This window comes from Mauremys mutica, chromosome 2, assembly GCF_020497125.1.
Source record: "Mauremys mutica isolate MM-2020 ecotype Southern chromosome 2, ASM2049712v1, whole genome shotgun sequence".
NCBI classification, from domain to species: Eukaryota; Metazoa; Chordata; order Testudines; family Geoemydidae; genus Mauremys; species Mauremys mutica.
In genome coordinates, this window is record NC_059073.1 from 236,416,235 (window position 1) to 236,424,165 (window position 7,931).

Sequence of the window (7,931 nt, forward strand, 5' to 3'; positions counted from 1 at the left end):
GGAGGGATGCATGCAGGAAGCCAGCGGTTGGCCAGGGGATGAGGAGGGGTGCAATGGCAGGGTCAAGCAGGAGGGTGGGGGTGGGACCTGAGGCAAAGTGGGGGCAGAGCATGGGAAGAGCGGGGGTGGACTGTGGGCGGGACTGACAGCACCCCAATGTGTCCCAATATTTTACTGTTGTGATCTGGTCGCCCCACGGGTACATTCCCAGCCACGTCCCCTGTGGCAGCAGCCCAGAGTGGAGTGACTTAAGATCCACTCCCAGGACTCTACCAGCCAAGGAAGAGGAATCCCTTAGTCGCCAGCTTAACTGGCTGTTTCACTAGCACAAAGTGGTCTAAACACGCTGCAGAATTGGGCCCCATATTTAAGCATTGTTAAGTTGTCTCATTTTTCCATAGTGGCAATTATTCCATAGTGGCAACGTTGACAATTTCAGTGTCTTTTCTGAGTTTGTACCATGCATGGTAGTGTTTCCTCAAGAGCTCTTTATTTGATATTTTATTTTACTACCCCCAAATGTAGAGCAATTTGTTGATCATGCAAAGCCAGTGGACAAAGGAAAGGAACAACTTGAATGTTGAGTCGTTGAAAGGAATTCTACTCGTACAGTACAACTTCAGACAAACTTCTTGTAAAGACTTTCATGGCTTCTTAAAGAGCAATCAACCACTGCTGAGAAAAATGCGACCTACAGAGAAGTATGTGTGGGCACATGAGGAGAAAGAAAACTGAAGAACTGGTGAAAGGAAAGGACTCACTACATATAAAGAAGTACAGTAAACTTTAAATAATTAAACTTCACTTTTGAGGCCACATCACTTTTTCTTATATATACTCAATATAGACAACATGTAGAGCACAGCATATAGAACAGTATAACAACACATTAATACAACGCCAGTTGGTAGATACTGGTGCAAATACCCTCCTCCTCCTCCCCATGGAGTGTCCTCTTTTTTGAATGTTCAAATATGGTAACCCTAACAGAACCTCACCCTCACACTCCTGTAATAGATCCATAATCCCTGGCTGAGTTACTGAAATCCTCAAATCATGATATAAGATTTCAAGTTACAGAGAATCCACCAATCCTCCCAACCCCGCAGCCCCAGCCGGGCCAGACTAGGTCAAGGCAGCAGGGTCACGAGTTGCTGGAGGCACCGTCGCTATTGCTCTCGGTCCTGGGCCCCCAGCTCCAGGAGTAACTGCTGCTGTTGTGCCCCCGGCTGCTGCACCAGTTGCTGTAGCTGCTGCTGGCTCTCAGCCAGATATTTAATGAGCTTCTCAAACTCCATTTACCCCCCCTCTTTTTTTTTCTTTTAGGGCTGAAAGACAAACATGGTTTCAGAGCCCAGACCTGGGCAGGGCAGGGCAGCACAGAGGCTCTGGCTCAGACCTGCACTCAGGCTGCTCAGCAAAACAGTCGGGCCTCCTAACTCTAGCGCAGGGCCGACAAGCGCAGGCGTCTTGCCTAAGAGAGGGGGAGATGCCACCCGCGGATTGGGGTAGCAGGAGGGACGCAGGCCCATTCACTCCGCTAGGTCCCGGCTCAGGGCCCTAGCAGTGCCAGAGTGGTCTGCCACTGGTCAGTGGGGATCCTGACTGCAACACACTGACTCACTTCCTGGCAGCGTTGCAGCCAGACAGGGGTCGGCTACCTCTGGGCCACTTCTTAACTCTCCCTCAGGGCATACCTGGCTCTGTAGAGGGTCATCCTGGTTGTCGGGGAAGAGGGCCTCTGTCAGGGCTTGCAGCTTCTCCGTACTCAGGTGTCTAAATGGCCCTGGCCAGTCCTCAGCTCCTTCAGGGTCTGTGGCAGCCTCCCAGTTTGGAAGCTTGCAGGAACGGTCTGGCTCCACCACCAGCTGGGCCTCAACTGAGTTTTCCGGCCCACCTTTTGTACTTCCTGTCCCGCCCACTGACTTCCGGCTGGAGGGTTGAGCGTGGAGTGACTCTGCCCACCAGGGTTCAGTGAGGGGCCCCTCCCCATCTGGTTCTGTGGGTGGCCAATCCTCCTCACTACAGTCGGTCAGTTGAGAATGATATGTTTTTGTTTTTGTTTTAGGATATAAATGGTGCAAGACTTCCACTTCAGAAAATTCGTTGTAAATCTAATAACAGCTGTTTTTGCACTGTCAAGGACCTCCTAGAGAGACTGAATAATTTCTGAAAAATTAAGAACCTCAGCAAAAAGGAATAGATCTGCAAATTTTGAACAGTGCTTCAGAAGAGCTGCAAAATTAAATCCGGAATTTATCTAGTTCCTTGGAATTAGTAGCAAGCAATATTCCTGCTTCTGAAAAAATGAAATCATCTGAAAACAAATGGAAGGAGTTATGTGAGGAAGCTGAAAACATAGCCAAGGAACCTGAAATTGCCTTTTCCCCTCAGGCAGTAGCAAAAGTTGACCTCAGCACTGCAAACCAGCAAGGCCACAAAGAACAAACAAAATATACTCCAAGCTGGCACAGCTCTTTGTTTCTGGCACACAGGATCAGTTGTCTGCATATAATGTTCTGAAGAGCGGTCAACAAAATATAAAAACCGGTTTCTACTATCCTGTGCTGGATGAATTCTTGCTGAGCTTGGCGGATGATTCACCTCTACTCTAGTTAGTTGTCTGATTTTTTTTACATTTTATACTTCAAAACAATCCAAGCGTTTATAGTGGCCTAAGTGGCTCCTGGGCCCTTGCTCAAAGCTGGGCTCCCCCACCTCTACTGAAATCTGAAATGTCACCCCTGCAGCAGATTGCCACTTCAGTAAAGATTGCTTAGAATGGAGTTAATAGTGCAAACGCTAACATGGTCTGTAAAGCTGTATTCTAGTCTAAAATCTGGAATATTGATAAAATACATGTTCTGAAAAAGAACTAATTTGACAACAGTTAACCACATATGAACAAGAAGACTATACTTCCACTACAGTCAATTCAATTTTTAATCTTTCCGGAATAAAAATCGGTTTTATGTAGGGTGACCAGATGCCCCAATTTTATAGGGACAGTCCCGATTTTTGAGTCTTTTTCTTATAGAGGCTCCTATTACCCACCACCGTCTGCCCCAATATTTCACATTTGCTATCTGGTCACCCTAGTTTTATTCAGGAATACTACTGCACTTCCAGAATGGAGTAACTATTCCAGAATAAGGTGATTTTTATTCTGGAATGCAGTGTTCACGCAGGGAACTGTTCCAGAATAGCTATTGCAGAACAGCTTATTCCCATCAATTACTCCACGCTGACAAACAAGCCCTCAGGCAAACTGAATAAGGGTTGTGCAACCAGGTGCTTAATGATCATCCTTGAAATAATAACACATGATGCACTTGCACTTCCCTGTGTGGTGTATGTTTCATATAATATCAATATTTTTATTGTAAATAATGAGTGAATGAGACCATTGACTGTGGTATTTAAAAAAGAAAATAGAAGTGGGTAGAGACCTTAGGAGTCATTGTTGAAAGTTTGGGTTTTTCTTTGAATCAATCAGCCCCCAAAAAATATAGTATGTTGAAAGTCCAAAATAGAAAGAATAAGAGAAGCGTTCACAAAATCTCATTGAAAAATCTCTCAGGACTGTATTATTCTTAGTTATTTTGGATTCTACCTTACACCCAATAAGGGAGGCACAATTGGAACCAAAATACCTATAATCCTTCATTGTTACATATCCAGGTCCATTTCTACTGCAGTGCCCCAGAATTCAACATTCAGAGACATCACAGTTACCAGAACTTCTAAGGCTGCGAGAGAATGAATCCACCTTGCAGGTGCTAAGGTAAGATGAAAGTTTTTAAAAATATTTTTTAAAACCTATTATTTGCATCCGGATATTTTTCTTTATATGTCAAAACATGTTTTAAAAATCTGACACTGGTGTACAGCAGAGAGTAGCAGCTCTAAAAGTGTGGTGACTGTCTATTCGGTGAATGTGATACACTCTACAATTTGCAAGGTGAATTTACATTCGGAGAAGTCACTTGGTTTATTCAGTCAATGCTCCTACAAATTCAAAGAAATTATTACAAATTCCTAAACCTGTTAACCATTTGGGAGCATGGTAACCAGACTCCTGGTGTGGATCTCCCTGCCAGAGGTGAGAAGCCCGGGCTCTCAGCCCCCCACAGTGCCCCTCTTCAGTCGGTGGAAGTGCTCCTGTTGAGGACATGCACCTTTGACAGAAGGAAGGTAGTGTGGACATCAGCCACCACAGTAATTTCTTCAGCGGCTGTAAGGCCTGGTCTACACTCCGCGTTTATACCAAATTTAGCAGCGTTAAACCAAATTAATCCTGAACCCGTCCACACAACGAAGCCCTTTATATTGATATAAAGGGTTCTTAATACCGATATCTGTAATCCTCTCCAACAAGGGGAGTAGTGCTGAAATCGGTATTGCCATGTTGGATTAGGGTTAATGTGGCTGCAATTCGACGGTATTGGCCTCCGGGCGCTATCCCACAGTGTACCATTGTGACCGTTCTAGACAGCAATCTGAACTCAGATGCACTGGCCAGGTAGACAGGAAAAGCCCTGCAAACTTTTGAATTTCATTTCCTGTTTGCCCAGTGTGGAGCGCCGATCAGCACGGGTGACCATGCAGTCCCAAATCCAAAAAGAGCTCCAGCATTGACCGTACGGGAGATACTGGATCTGATTGCTGTATGGGGAGAAAAATCTGTTCTATCAAAGCTCCATTCCAGAAGACGAAATGCCAAAGCATTTGAAAAAATCTCCATGCTATGATAGACAGAGGCCACAACAGGGACTCAACACAGTGCTGCGTGACAAGCGTAACGGAAAGCCAAAGAATCTAATGGATGCTTATGGAGGGAGGGAGGGGGAACTGAGGACTCGAGCTATCCCACAGTTCCCGCAGTCTACGAAAAGCATTTGCATTCTTGGCTGAGCTCCCAATGCCTGAAGGGTCAAAAACATTGTCGCGGGTGGTTCAAGGTATATGTCGTCAATTTACCCCCCTCCTTCCCCATGAAAGAAAAGGGAAAAAAATGGTTTCTCACCTTTTTTCAATGTCACCGCATGTCTTCTGGATGCTGCTAGTAGATGGGGTGCTGCAGCGCTAAACAGCAGCATTCCCTCCGCTCTCCTCCCCGATGGCAGACGGTCCAATAGGACTGATAACCATCATCATCATCCCGTGAGTGCTCCTGGCTGGCCTCGTTGAGGTCGGCCGAGGGCACCTGGGCAAAAATGGGAATGAGTCCCAGTTATTCCCTTCTTTAAGCTTTGTCTCCTGGAGATTCAGTCCCGGCTGGAATACCATAGCAGCTGGAGGCTGCGCTCCTCTCCCCCTGCCCCCTTTCATGTCTAATGGGAGATTCTGTCCTGCCTGGACTATCATAGCAGACACGTGTCCATACATTCAACTAAACGAAACTGAGTCCTCCCTACAGAAACTAGGACTGTTCATGTGAGAGACAAGTCAAATTTGAACAATGTTAATGTTTAATGTAATATGTCTTTAGTATTCTATAAATACATTAGGAGTAAGAGGAACACACAGAAAAGTGTAGGTCCACTGCTTAGCAGGGAAGGAGAGTTAATAACAGATGACCTCAAGAAGCCTTGAGAAGTTTAACGCCTGTTTTGCTTCAGTCTTCACTAAAAAGGGTAACTGTGATCAGAGGCTTAACATAATTAATTTTAACAATCGGGGGAAGGAACACGAGCCAAAATAGTGAAAGAACAGGTTAAAGAATATTTAGAGAGGTCAGATGTATTCAAGTCAGGAGGGCCTGATGAAATTCACCCTAGGATATACTTAAGGGACTAACTGAAGCAATCTAGGAACCCTGAGCAATGTCTTCAAGAACTCATGGACAATGGGTGAGTTCCCAGAGGGCTGGAGAGGGTAAACATAGTACCTAGCTCTAAAAGGGGAACAAAGAGGACCTGGAGAATTACAGATCAGTGACCCTAACTTTGATACCTAGAAAAATACTGGAACAAATTATTTAACAATCACTTTGTAAGCACCTGGAAGATAATAGGGTGATAAGTAATAGTCTGCATGGATTTGCTAAGAGAACAATCATATCAGGCCAAGCTAATTTTCTTTTTTGACAAGATTGCTGGCCTACTGAATAGGGAGGAAGCAGTAAATATAATTAATCTTGATTATAGTAAGGCTTTTGACACTGTCCCATATGACAGTCTGATAAGCAAACTAGGGAAATGTGGGCTCTATGACATTACTATAAGGCAGATGCGGAATTGATTGAAAAAACCAAACTCAAAAAGTAATTATCAATGGTTCACAGACAAACTGAAAGGATTTATCTAACACATGAGAGGATTTATCTGTACTGGGGTCAGTACAATTCAACATTTTAGTTAACTACATGGATAATGGAATGGAGATTATGCTTAAAACATTTGTGAATGACCCCACGCTGAGAAGGGTTGCAAGCACTTTGAAGGACAAGATAAGAATTCAAAACGACCTTGACAAATTGGAGAACTGATCTGAAATCAACAAGATGAAATTCAATAAAGACAAGTGGAAAGTCACTTACAAAGGAAAAATCAAATATACAACTCCACAATGTAAAGGCAGCCATACTATGGAAAAGGGTCTGAGAGTTATAGTGGATCACAAATTAAATATGAGCCAACAATTCTTCCAGTTAGGAAGAAAACCCACACAGTTTCTTGCAGCCCCAGAGCCCCCATGGAGTCAGCACCTATGATCAGCTGTGACTACTAGAGACTATGGATGGTTTAGTGATTAGGAACTCTACTTGGGATTTAGAAGAACTGGGTTCAAGTCCCTCCTCTGTTACAGACTTCCTGTGTGATCTTGGGCCAGGCACTTGGCCTCTCTGTGTCACAGGTCCCCACTTATAAAATGCAGATAATAACACTTTCCTACCTCACAGAGGTTGTGATGCTAAGCACTGCAGTCTTTACACACTGATATAATAATCTTGGAACAAAGTATGTCTTGTGAGATACCATTTGAAAGCTAATTAATCCTGATCATTAACATTCTTGTGTGATTTATGTCTGCAATGTGTATTAAGAGTTATGAATATATGCTGGAATTATGGTTAAAATGTGTCAGGGAAGTTTAGAGCAAGACAGCAGAGGGAGGAGATGGCAGGAAATAGAACAATTTGCATTTCAGCAAACACAATTGAGGGAAGAAAGAGCATGTACCTCCATGTTGCCTTCTTCACAACCTGAACAAACTTCACTTTGAGGGGTAACCTTCAAAAGAATCCATTTTAAAGGTTTGCTGGTGTAGAAACATAGGCGGTGGAACCTCAAGTAATAAGGAATGAATCAATGGCTTGTATACAATATTACTGTATTATAAGAGTGTATAGACTAAGGTCTTTTCTGGAAGCTAATGACACACTAGTGATAATATCATTATGAAATATATCTATTACCGCTATCTAAGGACATATGGATACTTAATGATGTTATGTTTTAAATTCTGCAGGCAAACAGGGAGAAACAGTTTCCCTCCCATACAGGAGAGGAGGCAACTATTTACCTGTCTCTTGTGTAAATTAAGCATGCTGGAATCAAAACAATAGAAACTCCAGTTACATATAGGGGGATGGGAAGCCCATAGGAAGCAAAGAACAACTCTTGAAACAAAGTCACTGAATGTTGGAAGATATGAGCATAGAAAGAAGCCTTCTTTGGCATCCATCACTAGACACACAAAGGAACCGAGCTCTTGCAAGCTAAGAATGAGGGGTCCTTCAACCAAGGGTGGGGAGGGGGTGAAGTCTTTGGAACTGAATATAGATGAGAACCCTGCTTTGGCAAAGATCTTTCAGCCTAAGAAGACAAGGAAAGCCAGCACCTTGTACTTTTGTGGAAGGTCTTGATTGAAGGAAAGTCAGCCATGGCAGGGAAGAAGAATGAGAAACCATCTTGAACAAAGCCTGT